We start from the raw sequence: 25,669 nt of genomic DNA, 5'->3' as shown, positions 1-25,669 counted from the left end.
TATTGTTGTCTTGTACAATAATCTATAAAAAATTTTGTGAAGATATTTTGTCGAATAAAAATTTGTTTCTTACAAGAACTTAATTTTGAGCAGTCATTTTGTATGGCAACTATATCCTCTAGTCGTCTGATATCGGCGGTTCCGACAAATGTGCAACTTCTTGTGGAAAAGCGGACTTGGGCAAAATTTCAGATCGAGATCTCAAAAACTGAGAGACTAGTTCGCTTATAAAAAGACAGACGGACAATAATCTTTTGGAGAATTTTGATGAATCGAAGAATATTCGTTCATCTGGTCAATTTTATAGCGTATACCTTGGTCAGTAGAAGTAGGAGAAATCTTATTTAAATTGAAAGACCTTCTGACATCAGTCTTGTTAGTATTGATCTCTTAATTAAATAAAAATAATTTTGATCTACCTGAGTGACTTTATACCAAATACAATATATAGGTTAAAAGCATACAAGATATCTTAAAGAAATTAGCTGGGCATATTCTCTTAAATGAAATTTATTCGGTACTCGGAATGAGTGATATCGGTTCATTCTTTCTTCTTGGTTTATAATCAAGATTTCTTAAAGGCGAGCAATTGGCCTATAACAATAATAAATGCGATACAAAAAATAATGGCAAACTTAGTTTCTCACTTAATAACATATATTGTGTTGATAAGAAGTTTTTTTTTTACAATTTTTATATTTTTATAATTTTATAGACACTTAAAAATATTACATGCGGCTTTGATTCCCAAGTTAACCTTGCTTTTATTTCCTTCCTTTGTTATTTATTATTTTTTTTTTTTTTGTTAATTTTTGTTCCATAAAGTTTTGCCTTACTATTTTCTGGCATAGATATTTACTCACCACATATTATCAAATATTGTTGTAAACGCCGTTAGAAAGTTTTGCACACCTGTGAGTCATAAATTGATTATTCATTAAGCCATATAAAAAATCGTCGTTTGAAGTTTTATTGCAGGTGTTCTGTTTTATGTGATAGTGCCCAGTAGTAACTAAACAGAAAATAAGAAATTTTTATTGGGTGCACTTGCACTATGTCGGATCTAAATTGCTTATGACGATTAAGCTAGAAAGGCTATATCTCAAACTATATTGATTTAGCTATCTTGGAATAATGAAGGAACTCTCTTAGTTATAATACTAGGTTTATTTAAATAAAAAAACGACTCAGGTCTGGTTCTCACCGGTGAAATGATGAAGTATATGCTGTCATAAACATTAACAGTCAACCCCATTAGATTCCAGGACTAGATGGATATGTTGAAACCAGTACATACCGAGAAAACCATGGCAACCTTAAAATTCATCTAATACTTTACACATAGATCTCTCAAAATGCACATCCTAACATCATCAGCATCAGCAAAGGGGTTGAGCAAATGATTAATTCAGTGGCAGCTGATGTAAGTCGAGGGAAGAGAGTGAGAGATAAGAAGTATATATAGGGCTATTATCAGATTTTACAAACGGTAATTGAGTTTAGTATTGTTATCAAAATATATACCATATACTTGTATAAAGATTTGCCAGCGCATATTGTTTCATCAAGTTACCGAAACCAATAGATTTCATGTAGGAGGGTTAGAAACGACTTTTATTAGCTGCTATCAGCACAAGAGTTTCAAGTGCAGTATTAATACTGGATAATAAAGCGAATGCATATTACAAAGCACTCAGCTGATAATTAAATTAATAAGCTTTTACATTGTCATTATATATATATAAATAGTTTTACCTGATTTTGCATTATCTTTTTATGAACATAGACTATTTACCGACACGACTATTTATAGCAACAACTATTTTCGTATTTTTATAATGAAAATGTTTATTATTTGCCGTTTCACTTTTGTTTACTTTAACTTACATGACCAGCTGTTCTGCCGTCAAGTTAGATAAAAGAGCGTTAGACTAAACAGCGAATAATCATGTAAGCGTAAATTTTATATTTACTTGGCAACAGATAAATAATTGTGCAGTTTATATGTATATGCCTATAATGTAGCAGAGTAGATAAGTGACAGACAGGGCGTTGAGAACTTAAGGAGCGCTTCGCGATGTTGCATTTGTCTGAGAAAACCACAGAGCTAGTCAAACAGGCCATATTTATATATGCGAGTATTTGCACTTATATATTGAGACGTTCGCTTGCCACCCGGTCGCTGGCCCGTCATACGCTGCCAATCAAAGCAAATATTATTCTTTTGCTCGTCTGTCGCCACACGAACGCACACATACAAGTATACATATCACATGTGTCTTGTGTGGTGTGCACTTCCTCGATGCGTTTGACTTGAGGCGCTCTCACCTATGACTAATAGGTGTAAACAAAGTTATCACTGAATCGGAAGTGATAATACCAATATTGACATTTTGGACATTTGTATGGCGGGGCATTAAGTAAGCTGCACGATTTATTACCCCGCAGTGTAGTGAATGGTTTGAACATTAGTTTGTAACTAGTATGAAGCTCAAGACTAACTAGTTAGCAAGCCAGCTGTAGTTGTTACAAGAAGATATTCACCGAGTTGTCAATTGCCAGATTTAGGACCAAAATATAGAATACTCAAACTAGTTCCAAATATATAAAAAGAACACATTACAGTTATGATCCCAAATGAAATTCTAAAAAAATAAAAATCATTCAGAATATAGCTGAAATCTGGTCTCTTTTGAACTAGTTAACTTACATTACCGAAATCCCAAACTGGTATTTTTTCCAAATAGTCCTTGCTGTATTGTAACTACAGATCCATCCACACATACATACATATATCTAAACAAATATCTGTATGCCACTTATAAAGCATACGTTAATATCATTCATATCGGTTTCTGGCATTTGCTTGCCACACCGCTCGCAAGCGCTGCGTACGCGCGAACCTAAGTCAACAATCGTAAAAACTTTAAGAACAAAAAATAAAAGATATAATATTATATTGACATCAGACCGTGCTACACAGCTGTGCCGATTAGAAATGCCTATACACTCGCAATCATGTCTCCGCGATAAGATAGCGTATTGTTTGTTAGTCGACATTTATTGCTCAAAAAAGTTATTCCTCAGCAAGTAAACACAAATCAATTTTTATTTGCGTTACATTTTTTGTGAAATTTTACTAATTTGGGTGCTGATAGACGAAATAAATAATTAATTTTCTATTTAAAATAATTCAGTAATAAGAACATTAGCAAAAGGCGCTGCTAGTCGTGAGCGTGGCTACTTATTTCAGTTTTTCTTTTGCAAAAAATCTTTTTAAATTTATCCACAAATATATTGTTCCTTCTTTTTCCTGCGACTATTTTAATATTCGTCGAAATTTCCCTATGATTTCGCGACAGAGTTATGGTTATTCTAACCCAAGAGATTCATATTTTTTTGACAATATTCATAAATGGTTTCTGATCTTCCAATAAATTCTCTAACCATTTATCCAATAAATCACAATATCAAATCTGTTTCTCAGCAAACCCTTATTGTGCTAGCTGTTAAATGATTAGGGTTTAGATTTTTTATTGTTGACCCTTATAGCAATACTAGAGAAGGGCAAGTAAAAATTCGGTCGAACCCCAACAAACATAATCATTAGATTATTTTCGAGTTCCTGCCATGTTCGACAAAAGACCCTAAAACAGGCTTTCAAACCCTCTAATATAGGTGTTCAATTTATTCTTTTAACCGAGTTTATACGCAGATATATAGGTCACTTACGCCAATATAAATCAGTACAATCCTAAGTCAATTCAAAGGCAACCAATCTTGAACTGAGTTTGTGCCTTTTTGTGAATGGAATAAAGATACGATTTTGTACGAGTCCATTTTGTTACCCGCGTATGTAGGGCTGCGCTTGAAACTGTTCTCTGACAGTTTTCGACTTGTAGGCCTTATATAAAACTTCATAATTACTCAAACTTCACAGAACAATCATACGAATATTTTTGTACGAGGCATTAATCATATCATCGTCAAAACATAAGGCTTTTTCACAAACTTTTATACAAAATTTGGCTCTAGAAACCGATACGGGTTCGGATTTTAAGCGGTCCGAGCTCTGTCAACTCGCTAGCATTCCTCAAAACCATTTGTAGTATCTTTTCTTCAGCAAAAATAACCTAGTGACATCACATCACCACCGCATAATGCTATTGTATAATTCCACAAAAGTGATATCACATCATCAACACATCATGTGATTAAACAAGCAAAAACGCTATCACATGCTTGACTTTACTCATGATCATTGCCATGATGCCATTCGCCATGGTCGGTGCATTACGCAAATATTTATATACAAACATAACAGCACGGCTAGTGGCGGTCGGTCGTGTTTACCCCTTCATGCCAATATAATAATAAATTGTCAAAAGTTTTACAGCCACACCCGACAAGGTAAAGAACAAAAAACAAAAAACGAAAGCGACAAGATACTCTACAAAGAATAAGCTATGTAAATAAAGCGTCTTTGCGCTTGTGCGCATGGCCATTGTGCAAAATTTTTATTAATGAATATGCATAATAAAATATAATATATATTAGCACATGTGTCGCTTTATAAAAATTAACAACTGCTAAAATTCCTCGCATACTTAAGCGTATGAAGAGTGCAAATCAAAAATAGCTCACTAAAGTCAACATTAGATAAATGCTCATTTACGCTTTTAGATCTTTCTGCGCATCGCCCAACGCCTAAACGCTGACGCCTAACGCTTTAGTTTATTCAATTATAATATTAGTATTCAAAAATGATAAAAGATTGTGTAAATGTCGCGCGTGCACTTAGCTATCAGACGCTAATTATTATCTATAATATTGGGTTATTTATATATGCCTGGTGCTAAATTTAGTTTTCAAGCAAAACAAAAAAGAAAAGTACCGTATCATATTATTTTGGCATACAGTGTTGCATTCAGGCAGTTAATTTGATAAAAATAGAACTCACATGTCTGCTTTCCGCGATAAGAAATATTTATGAGTTGTTTGACGTTATACAATTTTTAGCAAATATCCGGCTTAATAATACAGCAATATTATATTACTTTAGTCCGACATTTTTTAAATACATAGTTCATACAATAGATAATACTAAAATTATTATGAATTAGAAATGTATTGATCTAGTATTGATCTATACTGAAATGATCATGATCTAGCCCGTCTAGTCTTTTCAACTCCATGTTCACTAGCTTGTTCTGCCGTCCGTTAGTTTGTCTGCTTGTTTTAACGCAAAATAATCCGTCAGAGATTTCAGTGCAACACTTAATGCATTCAAATGATTAATTCATCTTTTGTTGGAACTGATAAGTAGTGACGTCTGTTATATCTATATTTAAATACATATGGTATACTTATCTTCCATAATTTATATGATAATCCTTCTAATTCTGGAATCAACGACCGTAAATCTCGCAGTTTCTTTGAAACACTTTTATGATATCTTTAATTATTAGCATAATTGCAAAGGAACATTTGTCATATTTAAAAAAACAGTTTTGCTTGCGATTTCCCTTAGAAATGATATAATATAACATGATTCGGCAAATTTACTGCCCCAAGCTACTAAAGCCCTCTGAAGTCTTGCTAATGCGGCGTCATTAAAAAGATACTAGAATATTTATGAATTGCAAATAATCTCCAAATTTTTTCCGTTTTACGTTTTACGCTTTCTGAAAAGCTCAAACAGAATTTCTCGGATCTTCCATATTGGCCATTAATCGCTAAAGTTATTTAGTACTTGTTCGTAGTCAGTTTTGTTCACAACGGTTAGTTCGGGATCATAGTGTTTTCCTATAATATCACTTATGTAAGAAAGTGAATGATTAATGAGTTTTCTAGAATTTTCTTAGAATCTTTACAACTTAGTATTAAGCTGACCTTAGTCAATGACATACGAATGTTTTTAATACAATGTTTATGCAATCTTTCTCCATTTGTCTCTCTCTGATATTAGTCTCTGAAAAGTCGTACTTTTCCAATGGACTTTCGGGTTAAATTTCGAACAATCACGTCTATCATAAATTTTTTTTTTATTCTGAATTTTTCAAAAATCATAAATTTGTAGTCTCATACAATGCGCAGATATTGCAGTAATGAGTGAAAAAACTGCATTATCACTCACGATAGCTCTCCAAATGATCCTTTTCCATTTTAGTAATCGTTTGAGAGATCCTCCTTACTTTATACGACCTAGTAGTACCAGTTTTACTTAATTTTTAACGCTTTTCTTATCGACTAATTTAGAACTTCAAAACTTCAATTTGACTGCTTAATTTTTAGCCCTGCAAACTTCTAACTAAAGTCTGAACTTTCTTAAAAAAATATTTACCATACAAATTAATTTTTCTGCGTTCAGAATATTTAAGCTTTTAACAGAATTGGAGTTCATAAGACATTAACATCAAATCTATTAGCTTATTTTGCGAACTTAAAAACGTACCCTCGTATTGTATATCAATTTTTTCAATATAAAAAATAGCTCGAAATTCATAAACATCATATTTTCACAAAATATTGTTTGAGCACTCTCTTGAAAAAAATGCCTATGTAAAGCAACAATAAAGAGAGTATGCCTCCACAATACTATTTTGAACAAAAATGAAAGAGAGGACATGTTTACACAAGGTTGCACCACTAGCCATTTGCTAAAATTCGTTCGCTTCACTACTCTCTAATGCTTGGTGAATCGAAGACATCTATTAATTAAAAGAACACACAAAATATTTAGCTTTAAAAATTATGCATAATCATATCAATAAATGTAAACACTGTGAACCTGTGCCGCCAAAAAAAAATTATCTCCAGTCAAGTGCATGTAAATAACACCCTAAACATCGCACCTTCACAGTTATTTGATCCGCATGCCTCATGAATATGCATTTGCTATAAATTAGTAAAATATTTTGACTGCAAAAATTTGGCGCTAAATAGTTTTACATGAATCAAATATTCGCAGCAAATAATGGATTGCCAATTAACATTTGGCGCTCGCCCAAGTGGAACCCTGTGAAAAGCTGTTAGCTGCTGCCTGTACTGAAAAAGCTTACCGCTTTCATATACAAGTATAGTACATACTATATCGCTCATATAAATATTTTATTATAAAATGAGATTGCATATCACCCATATCTGCTATTTTCTTTTTTTTTTTTGTTGTTCCTAATATACTCCGTCGTGCGTTTCTTTCCGCGACAGATGCTAAAACATTTCGACGTCTATTTAATCTTTTAAAACTAATTTTAGCTTTTAAGTAAACGTTTTGTAGCCGCTTATAGAGTCTTAGCAAATAATTGCGCAGATTTAGCAGAAACCATTCACATGTAAATTTAGTAGTGGTTAGATAATTGTGATGTGCTAACAAGCTAACGCTCGGGACTTGGAGCAGCTGACAGCTATGCAAATTTACGCAGCAACTATTTTATTACTTTATGATCAGTTGTCTACGTACAACAAATAAAGTAGAGCTACAGTCACGCTTTCTGCTAGACATGCCTTCATACATATATATATACTTGTACATACTTACGCGCTTAACAGATTTAAGCGAAATGGTATGTGTGTGCACTGCGGCTATTGCTGAATAAAAATGTATAGACAAACATATCGCTTAGTCGTTTGACTTTATCTTGACTTAGCTGCTGTCTGCAGTCCCAAAACAAAAGCTCCAAATTAAATGTAATACTAAAGTAAATATTTAATTTAATGTCTTCATTTACCTAGTGGTCTACGCCTCTTATGCATAGTAAAATGCCTCCTTTATAACGCTCTTACGACTTTCACGCTACTTTTGGGCCTTACGTGTTTGGAAAATACGTGTCTGTAATTTAAGATTGTTTAAGCGGAGGAAAATTGCATTATTTTGTGATCTCATAATCCCGTAGTCGATCTCCAAAAAGAACTCCGAAAACCCCGAAAAAATATTACTGGTGGTGAAAAAGTTCTTAAATCTAAAAACCATTAAACTATTTGCCGGATCAACTTCGAAATTTTCGAAAAATATTTTTAAATATATATATAAAACCTTTAATGTCTCGAGCTTTGACAATATGGAAGGCAATTTCTGCGAAGTGTCGTGTAAATTAGCGTAAAAAAGCAATATTCGCTCAATGCAGAGCAAATATCCCAAAATCGCAAGAAGTTTTGAAAATATCATAAATTACATACAATGTCCATAATTGTATTTTTACTCAAGTTACGTCTTGGCAAAAATCTCTGGAGTATTTCTCAAAATAATTTTAAGAATATTTTCTGCAACTACAACAACAAAAAATCTAGATTATTACAGACTTTTTTCTTAGTTCTGTTGTATGTGTATGTACTTTCAAGATATGCTGATACAAGAAAAAACCGTCGCGCTGCCTCTAACCTAACTGTTTATGATAATGCAAGTCTCTGTGCAACACGTTGCGTTGGGGTATAAAATTGTGCACTTACGATCTCGCAGCACAGTTATAAATACATATATTTCCAATATTGCACAAAATCACTTAATCATCGGCATTCTTAAACTTATAGGGGTCGTGATCACACCATTAATTCCAATATGCAATTGTTGCATTTTACGCGATGTTGCAGACAAGGCCACACAAAGAATAATGTGCCGTTTAAACAATAAATATTCAATATGCAAAATAGCATGGAAAATACGTAACTTTTTTTTTTACAAATAATATTCTAACTGTAAAATATGTTAATTGAAAACATATATCATTTCGGCCACATGCCGCGTAGAGTAGCGGGCGCGAGCACAACGCCAATTGCATAGACATATAAATACACACACACGCATGCAATATACACACACGCACACATCGTGCATTTGTGCTTACTAAACGTTGGCATCTTGAAAAGTTAGCCGACTGTGCGGCTGTCAGGCGTTCATCTAAATAAAATGTTGTAAAAATAACATGAGATACGTGCATTGTAGGTGTACATATCTATTTGTATGTGTGTATGTGTGCATGTGTGCATGTTAGCTTCTGGCATGCAAGGCAGTCGACAAATCGCCTCCAACCGTGCCGTTGTCAGTTGGGAACACGGCAAACACTTAATTATTTAGCACCGCACATTCACGTTGGAGACAACATCATCAAACTCATCGAACAGATGTCTCCGGTATCGTACGGGTGCGCTGCGTCACGCCGCAATCACCGCTGGCGGCAAGTTAAATATTGCTATTTATGCATTTGTATGTCGTCGTAATGTGCTAATGTGAAATGCCGACATTTTATTTAAAGTCACATTTAATTTTTTAGCGAGAAATTATTTTATAGATTTTATTATAATGGGTGTAACGTTACGTTACATGCGTTTACAATGGTAGGACTGATATTTTTATTATATCACTTTCCAGTGGCATGGTTTGAGCTTAGTTTTGGAGTGTTATAATGGAGACATTCGAAGTTGGAGACATTTGAAGTTGTTATATACATTTTTGCTGTCTTCTGGCCGCTGCAAGTTTTTTTTGTATAAACTTTCTTTCATGCTAGAAATACACTCGTATGTTTAACTTGAACTTTTATCCGGTCAAGGACTGTCAACTTGGCAGCTTTTCTTCCAAATTACTTCAGGCATCATTTCTGCCGCAACAAGCACAACATCTAAAGAAGAGCTAAGTCGATTTAGCCATCTTCGTCTATCTGTCTCCCTGTATATACGCTAACTAGTTTCTCAGTATTGGAGCTATCGTTCTTGTGTAGAAAATACTTTGCAAAATATTCTTCTTTTCTCCTCAAGAAGCTGCTCATTTGTCGGTACCGCCGATATCATACCACTATAGGCTAAAGGCTGCCATACTAACTAATCGAACAATTGCCGAACGAATTGCTCAGATCGGACCATATATATATACTATATATATAGCATGTATACTCTGCATCCAAATTTACTTTAAGAAAGCTTTCGAATATTATATATAATGTTGAAATTATGCTGAAATTAGAAAATTGTTTAAAACTAGTGTAAGAAACAATAAAATCGCCTCTAACATATATTCTAAAAATATTTTTAACAATTATTTCATATATGTACATATGTCTTATAATTTCAGTGATCACATCTTTTACCGGATTTGAACAAAAGTATTGCAATTCTATTCATCTATTATTATATAGGGATACTGAGTAAGTACTTATTTATAATACCTATATATTACAATTTCCTTTTAGAATATTATGTCTGTAATCAAATCTGACATATAGATACTTACTTTATGAGCCAATGAAAAGTGGTAAATCGAACAAACAACTAGTGTTCAATCTACAGAATCCAATAGAGATAGCATAGCAAGTAATATGCCACTTCAATGACTATAATAAGGCATTCCCATACTCTCTTCTATGGCATTCTACTATTGCTTCTTTCCTTTGCAATATTTTGGACACGAGAGCAAAGCTCTCACACGCTCTTATTCATTTTTGTTAGAATACAATCACTTAATCAAAGGACGACAAATATTCACATAGTCCCTCGAAGTATTTTTGGTAGATTCAGTCGATAGCATTCTATATGGTTATGATTTATTATTTCCAAATCAAAAACAGGGATTCAGAACAGTTATATTCGGCACAAGATAGAATCAATATAGTCATAAATAAATAATTTAGTTAAAGAATTGCTTAAAAATATTTTTCGAATAAATGTTTGAAACATTCAAGACTTCATCGGAATTCTTTCATATAATACTAGGCGGTAATATTTTTTTTATTTCCACTGATAATATTTCGTATAAGTATCGAATTTCTGACCAACCACCCCCGATCCCTTACTAAAATTATACCTAATTGAAATTTTGTTGCATATTTTGAGGCTTCAACCGCATTTAAACTTTAAATTTTGTCAAAGCGTTAATGTTATAATCTGGCATTACTTCCTCAGAGAGTATTGATAAAAACCTTAATTTGATTTTATTCAAACGTGTTCTCTAAACAACGGCTTTTTATGCGGTATAACTGTAAATTTATTTATTCGTTTCTAACACTATTTTAATGAACCACTAAATCTTACTAATAGTGTACGCCAAGGTTTCCAACTGTGTTATAAAATACTGCATTTAAATTGTTTTCAAATAATTTTATTGAAAATATATGCCCGCATTGCCAATTGCGAGTGTCAATGAAATAACACTTAGACACTTGATTAGTTGAACAGACACCTGTCCGTTACGGCGGTGTGCGCTACGCGCTGTTCACGCTCGACTGCGTCGTAGCTTGTAATTGGGTCCAACGCAACGTTCACATGGAAATGTTTTCAAACATTTAGTCACTTTTCTAAATAAATATATATAAATTTATATACGAGTATATACTTATAAATGCAGTTAAAATTACATATGGCAATATGTGTGTGTGTAGCTGTCGGCGCTTCTCCATTTGATGTCTACATTATAATTATCGCCTTACATAATACATATATATTATATATGTTATGTAGCGGTGTACTGTATATTTGTTCATAAACATATTTACTCACTAACCACTATCATTTCCCCTGCGATTTGCATTGGTGTTGTTGCCAGCTTAGCAATTATCATATTAATTATGTAGCATTTTGTATAATTATACAAATCAGCAATGCCGGAAAATAGTAAACGTTTTCATACACAAACACATTCACACACATATACAAACAGCGTTTACGTGATTTGCAGTCAATATAGCCGGAAAATACGTTTGAAGTGCAACAATTGTAGGAAATAAATAAAGATTGATGTTTTCATAGCTTTTCCCATACAAGTTATCGATATATTAGTTGATCGATAAATTATTGATATATTCGTTGATCGATAAATTATCGATAAGTTATTAATTATTAGATAAAGCTTTTGGCCGGAATTACCTAAGCAGCCAACCGCTAGGCAATTTTTTCGCTTTTGTGACCTTCAACTGCCGTTTTTTAAGAATCTCGCTATGAATCACGCTATGAGTAACTTCATACCCAAAATATCCATATTTTTGTTGATTTTCGTTGAGAAATGCGAGATATTGCTAGTCACTTTTATAACATTAACGCTTATAGGATGCAATCCGAACACACATTTCTTCAGATATTCGTTAACAAAACAGGTTAAAAGAATACTGTGATCCTTCGATAAAATAGGTTCTCCACAAACATCTCAAATATTTTCCATAACTCCGTAACAGTTATTCTATGGAAAAATAATCTAAAAAAAAATTCGGTGTTAATATTTTTGACAGTAAAAATAGTCGAAAAAGAGGTCGTAGGATAGAAATAGCTAAAAAACATATGCTACAACTCGTTCCATCGACAGTCGGGGCTTCGTAACAAGAAAAGACGCTCATTTATATAATATCTAGTCATCTCAGAAGCATACTTTAGTATATGAGAGAGAGCGAAAGACAGATCTGGGAAGAGCGAGAAGTATATGAAAGAGAGAATAAAATTTGCCTTAGAGAGACAGATATGAGAGAGGAAAAAGAAAGATATATTAGAATTAAAGTTTGGAGGCCAATTGACATTCAGTTATATTCGATTACACAAGAGAGTAAAATTAAAAAACTAATTAATTGCACTTTTTCAATTAAAACAAGCGTTGAAAATACACAGCAATAAAGCAAAAAACTCTATACTTTTTTAGCTACAATTCATTTTCGAAATTTATAGGCCACGAAAAATGTTTGCACAACTTTTAACTCACCAAACTTTTTTGTTGTTGAATTTTCTATGCAACAAACTCTGCTGATATTTGCACAGATTTTGGCACATTTGCGCGGGCACATAAATTTCCCGCTATGTAAGCAAAGGTCAACTTGCAATTTTTTAAACATTTTATTTCTATTTTGTTTTCGAAAGCTTTGCCGCCCGCCGCCCTTTTCCACAGCACGATAAAATGGCAGTATATATGAATGTTAGTATGTCCGAGTTTATGGAAACAGTATGAGACCCGTTGTTTGTAGTTGTTGTTGTTGTTGGTATTAATATTGTTGGTGTTGTTGTTTGTCACATTCCTCTACGGCCCACTCCGGGATTATGGTTGCACAAACAAACACACGCACTTGGCAATCGCTGCTGCATACATCCTAGCCACCATGCGCTTCACGCTGCGAGCGTTAAATATCCGCTTAAATTAAAATACAACTACAACAAAAAATAAAAAATAAAAACCAAAAAAACGACTGGCAAATCACAGCAAAAAGCGAAAGGAGTGCCTGCAGATTGCCTTTAACTGTGTTGCCAATTCATTTTTCGATTTTTTTTTTTCATTTAACAATAACAACAAACATTGCAACATTGCGTGCGTCAACAACAACACGAACAATTGTGCGTGTGTTGTTGCTAACAGCAGGTTACTCGAGCGCGCTGCGGTTGGCGCGTCATTTGGCGACAGCGACTAGCAGCTTTGGCAATAACACCAACAACAGCGGCAACAACAACAACGCTTGAAGTGCAAGAAGACAGCCGCAAGCTAAGTGCTAAATACCATAAACCGTATATCCGCGCGCGTGGCTACACGCCACAGGCACTCTGCCGCATATGTGCCATGCACATACTCCTCCTGCCACCCCAAAACCCCTCTCTTCCGACTGTGTTGGCGCATAAATATGTATACGCATGTGTTGGCTGTCTCCGATGCGTGCTTGTGTGTGTGTGTGTGTGTGGATGTGTTAGGGGCTGTCTGTTGGCGCTTTGTGTGCAACATGGCGGCATTTTGTCGCCAATGCAACAACAAACAACCAGCCAACACGCTGAACGTGCAGCGGCTGTCGCAACCCGAAGAGGCAGCTCCACACGCTTGCCAAAAAACCAAAAAACCAAGTGACAAAGTCCATTCCACAAATAAAAGCCGAAATATTGTATGCGCGTTTTGTTTTTGATCGTTGTTGTAGTTGTTTTTTTTTAAGGTGAAAAATAAAAATCAATGCACATTTTCTAAAGCTGCAAAAAATTGCAATGTCTCACTTGTTGTTTGCTCTAGTGCTTTACTACTTTAGTGCTGAGCATGTTGTAGCTGTCAACGTTGCCACCGAATTTCTAGTTCGCTTTCGGTTTTTTATTGTTGTTGTTGTTGTTGTTTATTTAGCAACTTTTGCCTTCGCATTTGACAAATTGTACGCTTCGCTGGTGCGTATTGCTGGCAAGTCCTAGTGATGACAGCGCGCTACAGTGCTGTGAGGTTCAGATGGAAGAGCTAATAATTTCCACTTGTTATCCAAAATTCTTTCATAGAATTACATAAATGTTTTAAATACACAATTCCAAAAAAAAAAAAATGTTTCTATTTAAATGTATTTGCCAAGGCCAGCGGCTATACGAATATACACAAAAATATATGTATATAGTATACATATACCATATATAATATTTTATTCTCCCTAAAATACATTTTTCAATTTAAAAAATAGGAACCATAATACTATTAGAAAACCACAGTTATTCCAAAAACAGAATAATTGCTTGCAATCCTCTGAAAATAACCAAAAATATGATACATACCCAAACCGAAAATAGTTCATCAATTGGTTCTTCTTCTGCTCCAATTTGATGCCAACTCCAACTACGTGCGATAATTGAAGCCATGATTTTTCCTTCCTTAAATTTTCCTAAGTTATGTACCTACATATATACATATATAGATATAGAAATTTAACAACCTATTATGTAGAGGACCTGGTGTATAGTTGCCCCTCTGTTGCATAGTCACAATATCAGTATTTTGTATTGCATGTGACTACAGATCTTGAGCAGTTGCCTAAATTTGACATTTCTGTATACTATAACAACGGATGGTAGTAATATATAATATACCAAAAATGGCGAAGCTCAGTTACGTATGTTCCGCAGCCAGTTATCATTCATAACGGAAATTGAGTCGCAATACATAATAGAAAAGTAAGATTTTTTCATAAATGAATGTAAGATAACAGATAGATATTTTTTATTCAACATACTTTGTTCATTCATTTATCAAAATCGCACTCGTTTTCACTGATTAAAATTTTTTCGCAATCTATAAAAATGTAATTAATTAAACCAAAATGAACGAGAATCACATTGTGTAAAGTCACAGAGCTCGCAAAGAAACTTCCAAAACGATCCGGAAATGACAGCACGATATTTACGCTAGCAATTTAGGCGTTAAGCTTTCGTCTTCTTCAGAGATATTTCTATAATTGCTTGAATAATAATAAATCTGCGATGTGTTTAATTAACCTTGAAATCCCAAGAAACTAAAAAAAGAGAGTTAAAGGTAGAAATTTTCGAAGAATAATGAATAAATATTTCCAATTGACCAACGGTTTGGATGACACCGATTAGAATCATTTGTTCTCCAATCATTTTAATTAATTAAACATGAAACCGTCTTACATACGTATATAGTATTTGCCACTCCTTGAAGTTGTACGACACGAACCATTTTTGAAGCATTAAGCCCTGTTAACAATTTCGACATCAGCAGTTCACCCGTTTTAAGGGACACATCTAGTGCGACAGCCTAAACAACGTAGATTTTTGAGAATTAAAAAAAAATTATTGTATATATAGTGTGTTTTGTTCATATAAATATATGTTTCAAGAATACACAGTGAAATTTTTCAAAAATAAATTAAAAATTTGTTTAGTGATACGAGATCTCCGAAAACGCTAAAAATAAAAGGTTCCCCATTGCTGCAGTAATTCCGGCCCTTTCCGTGAATGAAACATAAAAATAAAAAATTCTCGTTAAACTAACCAACATCAGATCAAAAACCCGATAGGTCATTGTTATACATTGTACAATTATATACAGAACAGGCAGAAAGAATGTTCATGATGATCGAATAATTTGTCTTCGAGCAAAATCGAAAAATGCTGTTTCTTGAAAAACAAGTCAATCGTTTTTCCTTATTAGCATTGTCAAAGTTTGTCGGTATATGTCTCCAAAAATCTGCATAATCCAGTCTTGTCTTCTGTAAGGTAATTTTCATTCATATAAAAATATATAGGTTAGTCTGTTATGAGTTCCGTATCTGAAGTCGAAAGTTCAATGGCAAACATTTTTAATTTTCCGGAAAACTACACCATTAATTAATTAAAAATATTGCTTCTGCTATATTACATTAGTGTAGCTCGCACAGCTCATTTTCATGCCCACAAATTAAACAGTTATAAAACCTAAAATATCGTCTAAGGTCATTGCAAGCCAATTTCAGGCATTCTGCGGCAGATTCGTGCACAAGTAGCTCATATGTGCGGTAGGTTTGTATGTGTGTGTGAATTCATTGTAGGGCATATATATGTTGCGCTACATTCGCAACGGCGCCAAAGTAGCCAATGGATCGACTGTGTTTGTATGTGTGCGCACCATTTTCACCATTTAGCACAAAAATGAAATTATCTGCTACATAGTCTACCTTTGCTTACATTAACTTGCCTAGGTTAGGTAAGTGCTTTTTAACAACAACAAAAAGCTGTCGAACAATTTTCAATGATTTTTCGTTGCACTTCTTGTGCCGCAACAAAGAATGCATGAATGAATTTTTGCATTTACGAAATCACTATTTTTTTTACGTAAATTAAATTTTTTATTTTTCAGTTTTTTGTTTTTTATATAATTTTTTATTTTATTTTATTTCTTTTATTATATATTTATTTTTATTATATTTTTTAATTTTTTTTTTTTGATGGTGCACTCTAATTTCTTTTTATCAATGCTGTGCATGCGATTTGCTAGTGATTCCAACTACAGCTGCGCGCATTCTCAAATCGGATTCCGGACATTTTTTCAATGAATTGAAATTTAGTCAACTTGCTTTAGCTGCTTAGCGAAACCCAAGCGCAGGCATTCATGCTGTCTCACTGACGACAGAGCTGTAGCAGCAACATTCCTGCTCGCCATTTGCTAATTTCAGCGTTTTTCTAATTGAACTTTGTACTTTAGTTAAGTGCAACATAAGCGCTATTGCTGCAACATGCGCTTGGTGAATGGCCTCTGACTAGCTGCAGTGCCACTCGCTTACCATTCGCAGCGTGCTATTTGAGCGTTTAGCAAATGTGTAATTGAAAATTTGGGCGATGATGAAAGTCGATTAGAATTCGCAAAAACTTTTCATCTATCAATTTACAGCACACTGCTTGGTGCACCACCATTCTGCCACGTATTGGACTTTGTTTCGCACAAGTTGGCTTTTTTGGCAAAAATAACGGTAGTGGATTGCCTGCTGTTTTGCCGAATTATATAACCATTTTTTAGCGTTGCAGTCATCGTTAAATATATATATACTCATTCAAAAATGCAGGGGGAAAATCCATTTTATTTTAATTAGAGAAAAGTTATCCGTTCAACAGGGCGTATGATGAATATTTTTGTGGGAAAAGTTCAAAACTAAATTTTGAAGTGGATTTTGTGAATTAAAGTAATATTTGCGCGCAAAAATTAAATTTTTGTGATATATAATATTGACAGTTTTACTCCTAGGCAAAGTTTTGATCTGTTGGCAGACCACCGAAGAAAATTTCGAATGTTGTAAAATGATTTTAGATTCAATTTTGAAATTCTAGTTGTAATTAATATTCTTTGTGGTATTTAAGAATAAGCTCAAAATCTTCTTTAGTACCCTATACCTTTTCTATACGTCTTCTTTTTTTTTTGAATGCAAATAAGAACTCCCTAACAGCAAACGGTCCTCATCTGCCAACTTTGATACGCCAATAAAAATATTCCCCATTCCCCTTTTTTTTTAACAAACAACTCAACTAATACTTTCTAACAGGGATGATTTTGACAGGAAAAATGCCCAGACTTACAGAAATCAGAACGAAGCTTCGTAAGTTGTCCAAAATCATTAATCTGTCTCTACGAAGAGGCGACTTTTTTATTTTAGGGAAGAGATAGGTTTTCAATTGGGCCGATTGAAATTGTTTCTTGAGGCCATATGACGCCACTGGAATTAGATCAATACATTCTTTCCATCTAACTATCAAAAATCTATCTACAGGGAATTTTTTTTGAAAATCTCTAATTCGGAAATTGTATTTAAAAATTGAGGGAAGATCTATCTACTTTCTCAACGTTCCCACTGGCCATTGGTTTCAATTTTACTTGCATTAACTCGGGCATCATAAGCCCTCGTCGTAACTTTTTCGATGTGAGCTATTCGCAGACAGTATTGAAGCATTCCGAATCTTCTACGAAGCTCAATCAAAATGGCTAGTTTTTTTCAGAGAAAATGATAGAAGTCTACTATCATACCACCAAGGAACCAGAAGTTCAGTCATATAATCTTGCCGCTTCGCTACGTTTCGAAGAAAATGAAAAGTGGGACTTAATTAAAATATATTAAGTGGTTGTAAGCAAAGATCGCCCCTTTAAAAAGTTTTTTTTTTTACCATATCTCTTACTAAGAGTACAGGATTTGAAAGGATTCAGCGTTCTTTTTTGGTTCGAGGACATTGGGTTATTTTAATCATCTACGTTATTTTTACTAATTCTACCGAAGTTCCTTTGACCACTTTTTAACCAAGAATACTGGTAACACCGAGTCTTTATAACATATAATATATGCACCCATTAAGCTCAAGTTGAGACCGCAGAATTGAAGGCGGCTCATTTCTGTGCTAGTTCTCCAATGACATTTCTGAACTTTTAATCTGCGTATCTGAATATTAATTGTAAGTTCTTGCAGGTGTGCTTACGTCACCATTTTTTGCTGTGACTTATGAAATTTCTCGACACGCTTGCATCAGCTGATTTAATTCCGTCCACCTAACAGCTTGATAAGAATTTAAACTATTTGTTATTATTTTACCCTAAACATGGTATATTAAGTTCGCCACGAAGTTTGGAACACCACGAAAGAAACGACGCTATAAAGCATATATTTAAATGATCAGCGTGACTAGCTGAGTCGATGTAGCCATATCCTTCTACATGTCTGTAAGCTAACTGGTAGCTTAGTTTTGGAGATATCGATCTGTGATTTTACACACATACTTTTCTCCCCAAGAAGCTGCTCATTTGTCGGAATCGCCGCTACCGAATCACTATATCATATAGCTGTCATACAAACTGTCCGATACAAATCGAGTTCTTGTATAGAAAACTTTTTTATTTGACAAGAAAACAGCGATACAATCTTCCAATAAAGTTTTTAGATCGGACCACCATAGCATATAGCTGTAATGCAAACAGACCGCTCGAAATTCGAGCTAACGCTCTCTGTGAAGGGTATTATTGCTTCGGTGCATCCAAAGTAAACGTTTTTTCCAGCTTTTTGTTATTGTGTTTTTGTCTACAGTTAATAACCGTAACAATAAAAATATTTTATACAATATATATTTGCTGTTGCTACTGCTTACACGCGCGCGCGCAAAGTGCAAAGATTTTCATAATAAAATTACAATAAATTGCCACTCCACATCTGTTGAAAGTGCAATCAACCTGCACGGCTGTTGCGGTATTTTACAATTTGCATTTGCATTTGCAACTCTACATATATATAAGTACATATATGTATTCGTGTTTGCTTCCTCTACTCTACATATTTTACCTGGAATTATTTAATTTACTTCATGGAGCGGAGGTTGAGTGGATTTCATTGCAAATATATTAAACTGTTTCGTTTTTGCTTCACACCTTTGGTTCGAATTGGTTTTCTAGCGCTATTACGGAGGTACAATTGCGTGTATATTTATGTACAATATTTGAGTTTAACATTTACATGGAAGTTCATTACGAATGCGCGCTTTTTTAATCGAAGCGTCCAAGTGTCAGTTTCCTGCCTTCAATTGCTATTTCCATGCATATTTTCCACATACTTCTCTCCTTATAATTTTGTTCAATTACTTTGTAGGCTCATTAAAACCGGTGGTTGTGTAGCGCGGCACTTCATTGCTTTGCCAATGCGACGATTTGTTTACTTTTTATGTCAGACAAAGGTTACGTCAAAGACCTTGCACTGATTTTTTTATGGGTTATTAAATGCTTCGAAGGTATTTGGACTTGTTGGTGGGGGTTAATGAGCGCGCAGCATAAATTAAATGTCTAGAACCTGTGCGCTTTAAAATTCGAATATGTGTATTTGTAATGGAACTAATAGTGAAACTTATGTACATAGGTATTTTAGAGAAAGAAAGTAAAAAAAAAAAATCCATTATTTTTGCTATAAAATTAAGTTTTTTTTCGGCAAAGTAGAATGATTCGATTGAGATCAAATACAATAAGTATTGTTTTGTTCAATATCTTGTTGTCATTTTAAAGATAATAATATATTGCCACTCTCATAGAAACTCTCGTTCCCATTGTCATAAAACGGGCGCAGTTGGTTTTCGCAAAACTTCTCTTGAGGCAAACTTTCCACCAAACGCATATCTATACCGGATATTCCGGATCGTCGATCCTGGCTTGACCACCACTTATATTTTCAAGGTACTAGTCTTTTATACCATGCAATCATCCATAGTCAATATTGACACAAAAATGTAGGTTTTTTACGATCGAAAAAACTCCCGCCTTCAGACTCTGCTCAAAATTATTATATGCTCGCATACTCGAATATTCATGAACGATATAGACAACACAGTCCTGAGATATATTTATGTTAGAGTCTCAACTATATCGTACAAATTCTTTTTGGTTATCCAAAATCATATTTTGGATGATTTATTATTTCTGTCAAGAGCAACCACTGTTGGGCATCCACTTTATCGTCTTGGGTGCTTATATGACCTGTTCGAAAGTTTTCAATACTTGCTTTGCCTGACGCAGAGCTCGGATAAAACTCATCAAGCTATTTTTTATTTTGACCTGCATAGGCACATTTTCTGTTATTTTTCGGCTAGCAAAAGTTTCTTAAGTAGATCAAGTAAGTAACTGCGTATATCTAGATGCATGGGAACTTAGAGAGTCTTTTTCAGAATGTTCTAGCTCCAACATAATAATTTGCCAAACTATGTTGAACAGATGTCAAACACATGTTTTTACCTTGACAGCTGTTTTTACAGCTATCCCTCTAGGAAATTGAACATATCTAAAATATCAATATAACATATACATACTTATGAATCCGATTATAAAGAAAGAAAGCACTCAACTTGAAGCTCGTTGTAGAGTTTCACCAAATGAATATCAAAAATATTAACTTTACCTTATCTAGACACTTTCGTTTCAAGATCCGCATTGAGGCCGCACAAAACTATTATAATGTAATCCTATATTTCTCGCAGAAACTTGAGACGAGCACATAACACGTGGTAGCATAATCTGTGTATTCAGTTTCTATACTAGAACCTAACGTATTTGGTATTTGAAATAAGTGTTTCGTATGTATTATTACTCTTTTATTTTATAATTACGTATAAAATCCATTTTTTTTTTTTTTTTTTTGAATTAGTACAAACTGTGCAAATGTTTTTGATGGAACTTTTTTAAAAATTCCCCTTTTCAAATAAACACATACCTTTGAGTGAGCCCTCATTGTTTCCATGTGTTTTTTGTCTTTTTCAATCGCGTGTTTGACAATGTCTAGCGTTGTTTTTACTTTTATTTAGCTTCCGTACATCGAATGTATTTTAAAGCACTAATATTTTCAAAATTGAAACATGTTTATATAATTGGCGATGTTTTATATATTTACTCTAAGACAAGAGGTACGTAATTGGTTGAAATTTCCAGCAGCTTACTTCAAAATAGACATTAGAAGGTGCGCACCTAATCAATACCAACCATAGTCTCTTTGCTAAAATTTTTTGTTTTGGCAAATAAAAGTATTTTTCTTTGAATTATTAGTTTACTCAAAATTGGAAGCACTCTGAATATTTAGTACAATTTCGTTCAGATTTTCAGTAAGTCTGGAACTGCAAGCTATAGTGCGCCCCCTTATTCTTAAAGATTTATTTAGTATGCTCCCTGCTCGATTTGTAAATCAAAGGTTTTTATTCCCTTTCCTAAGTAGATTATCCGAAGTTTCGGCCTCCGTATCGCCGGAGTGACAATTTTCTGAAGTGTGTATAATACCCATGTTTTACAGGTGCCTCTAAAATCCACTAATGTAAGAATACCATTGCCTTTTTTTGGCATTCCTTAAAAAAGTTTAAAGGTTATATATTATATAATATATGTATTTCCTGATATATAAAATTTTTGATATCATACATGGTATGAGTTTTCTAAACTATTCTTCTTAGGCAGCTGCCTTGAATAATCCGCTACAAAAAGGTGGAGTGGTGGATTCAAAATTTAGCCGGGAAAATTCTAAAATTAAGGAAAATATTTCGTGTCCTGGTCATCTCACAGCTGCCGACACCCAAGTACGTACTTCTCTATCATAAAGAAACTTCTCTTGAAATTCATCAGTCATTTCTCGAAAAAAATTATTTGGTTTTATTTTGATCACTGCGAAAAGACCAGCTTTTTTGAAACAGGAAAGTAGAAAATGTCAATATCCGAGATATTTTTATTTTTTAAGCAATTTTTCAATGATTTTCGATATTACCCAAAAAGTTGTACGTCATATAAACATTTAACAACAGTCTTCCGCGATATATAATATAATATATATATATATATATATTTAGCACATATTCTTCAGTGATTTCCTGCATTATTTGCCTTAAAGACTTAAATGGATCGGCTTGGCTTTTCCGGACTATAGCGCTATCTTCAAAAAAAAATTTTTATTTATTTTTATTTTTGGTCAAATAGATCTCGGTAGTTTTTATGAGAACCATATAAGGCTATTATAAACCATATTCCCGGAAGAACAATTCAACAGCAATTTCTGCAACAGTCTTCCCGATTTTCTTCATATTGTGCCTAATGCGTATTTTTTCAGGAGTACAGTGCGTACCACAGTCCATTTTAACTCGAATTGAATATTTTTCTCATGGACAACGTTAGTTAGTACTAAAAAATGACGCATCATAATTTTTTGGCAAACAAATCTTCACTTTCTAAAAAGGTGCTATTTATGTCACCAACTCAAGAGAATGCAATATTTCATCATTTCATCAAATTGATACAAAAACCACGCGCTAAAAGATAACTGGACTTATTGAACGGCACTTATGACTCGACAGATTTAGTACAAACAAAAGAACAAAAAAATATATATATACAAGTATCGTTTTTTGCAAACACAAATTACATGTGTATTTCGCATTCTTTGTACTATTTATGGTACGTGACCATGGCTGTTATCGTAGTAGATACCCAAATTGTTTGATACCGATAAAATGGGTTCCGGATAATTTTTTCTATAAATTCGGTTTTCTAAGTTTTTAAACACAAAAATACGCGCAATTTGTCGATAAATATTCCAATTCAGTTTTACTGTTTCTTCCTACTCATAATGGGTTTCTGTAGAGGTACATGACCATCAAACCACTTGTCGGTTAAATCACTGGTTGATTAGCCAACATCTCTACCATAGATTTCTGGTAAAGTTTCTTGTGAGTTTCTTAAGATCTAACTGACAAATCTAACCGAAACTCGTGTGTGATCGTTCATCCTTTTCTTACACAAACTCTTATAGTGAGTTGCATGGTGTGTGTGTGTGTGTTAGTTTCCCGCTAATTCTTACAATGGAAAAATTTTTGTATTTTATATCAAAAAATATCAAAACACGCTTTCAAACAAATTGTCGCAAATCGAACTTGCTACGCTATGTTGCAACGAACACGGTCGACGTAAACCAACTGCAACGCGTTCGCTTCAAACCCGTGTTGCTGCGAACATGTAAAACGCAAATGTTGCAACAAAAACAACAGCAAATACCAAACAAACGAAAACAAAGGGCAAAACAAATTACATGAAACGCTTCGAACCGATTTACGCGCCAGGCAAATTCATGAATGAAAAAGTCGCATGCGAGAAATTTTTGTGAATTAACACTAGCACACATACACATGTGCACATATCCATATGTATGTGTGTTGGTATTCTGGTTTTGCTAGCAATGCTTGTTGCGTCGCATGTACCTGGGATTAGTGCAAGACATGCAAGCAAAAAAACAGCAACAACAACAACAATAAACGCACGAGTGTCGCCACGGCGCCAAACTTGTCACACACATGCTTGCAATTTTTTTTTTCCTCTTATTTTCTCTTCTCCACTGACGCCGCTTGCATATGACAGCGAAAAATAGACACTCACTCTTCATTCATGCAACAGCAACAATTCTTCACAGCTAATACGTTTTGTTTGTGCCACACGGCGCTGAACTTTGTACCCATGCACCAGCGCCGCCAACGCCACTGTCGGCTTGTCGCCCCTGAATGCTTGCCAGTAGATTTTTTCCTTGCTTATATTTTGCTGTTGCCCCGTGCCTACCGACAGCAGTGTTGCATGCAACAGCCCGTCATTTCCTGTTGCCACATGAAAAAAGCGCATGTAATCCTTGTCTATTTCATTACTGCTGCTATGCATCAAGCACGTGCCTCCGTCGTGCGCCCACCATCTACGGCGGCATCCTCACTTGCGCCGCGCTGTTGCAACGTCAACGCACTGCTGAGTTGTGGAATTTTTACGCGTAGGCGCAAATCCGCGCCATAATTCATGACGTTAAATGACACAACGCCATCAACATCAACGGCCGCAACACCAATAACAACAACAGCATATATAGCGTGTCGCAGCAACAACTCACCGCGCGTAATAGATACAAATGCAGATAGTTTTTATGCGCCAACTGACTGCCGCTTGTGCTCCAACCATTGAAGTGTGCGTTTGTCTGCTTGCGGCATGCGGTATGCGGCATATCTTGTGCTGGCATGCAGCTCGCGTGCAAAACACTTCACTTCAGTCGTGAAGCATTAAAAATTTATGGCTGCCACAAAAAGTGGTTCGATTTTTAATGACTAATATTTTGCACAAATTTAGTCTCATATTTCTTGCAACTTTTTACATATACATATACATACGTATGCCACATAAATTTCGTTATTGTTTGAAATTCTAGCTGAAGCTGCAACTTAGTGGCTTCTTAACGTAAATTCTTTTCTTTAATTGTCAATAAATTTTTCATTCTTTTTTCTTAGTTTTTGTTGCATATTCTTATTATTTTGCATTAGACCACCAACGTTGGCCACAATCCTTCCCCTACATTTACTCTCTCTCTGTATCATAACTCTCCTAAATATTTGCATTGTCAGCGTGATTTTTAAGCGCCAACAGTTTTGACACAAGTCAAAGTGAACTATCGAATTACAGCACTAAAGTGCGCACTTAACGGTAGTTATTGCAAGTATGTAAGCGACAACACGATACTCTTTCGGAATTATGTAAATATAAAAAAATCAAAGAAGCCATAAACAATAAAAAATGCGAAAAATTAAACAAAAAAATAAAAAATAACAAATAATTGCGATCAAGCAAGAAAAGTTAAATTTAAGAAAATATTTTATTGCAACTCATATGTACATAAAGCCTCAAAATGTTTTCTTGGAAATCATCTTTTGAGGACTAAATGGATAGCAGAACTCTATGACAGTTCGTTTTCCGAAACTTGTTTGCAAATTTTCGTTACCTTCAAATGAATTGAATATAATCCAGTGCTATAAAAAGTATCCTGATGCCTTTAGAGCTCAGCGGGAACTATAGAGAAAAGCTTCAGTCACTTGGATGGTCTGCAATCAAACTGTTATCGTCATGTTGAAGGACTAATTGTTCTATTGAAAATAGAAAAAGTCATAATTAAGAAAATCTGACGAGTACTCTGGTTGA

General features: G+C 34.3%; 1 long non-coding RNA gene across 1 annotated transcript in view; it reads left to right on the top strand.

Annotated features, from left to right (window-relative positions):
* LOC118680170 (uncharacterized) overlaps positions 1-25,669 on the top strand; it is a 118,327-nt gene that overhangs the window by 59,934 nt on the left and 32,724 nt on the right. Inside the window, exon 3 of the long non-coding RNA XR_011395594.1 lies at positions 10,064-10,136. This is a non-coding gene — a long non-coding RNA (uncharacterized lncRNA). The remainder of the gene's footprint in view (positions 1-10,063; positions 10,137-25,669) is intronic.

The sequence above is a fragment of the Bactrocera oleae genome, chromosome 3, assembly GCF_042242935.1.
Source record: "Bactrocera oleae isolate idBacOlea1 chromosome 3, idBacOlea1, whole genome shotgun sequence".
Classification (NCBI taxonomy): Eukaryota; Metazoa; Arthropoda; class Insecta; order Diptera; family Tephritidae; genus Bactrocera; species Bactrocera oleae.
The sequence above is the reverse complement of the archived record's forward strand: the minus strand, read 5'-3'. Positions and strand labels throughout refer to the sequence as shown.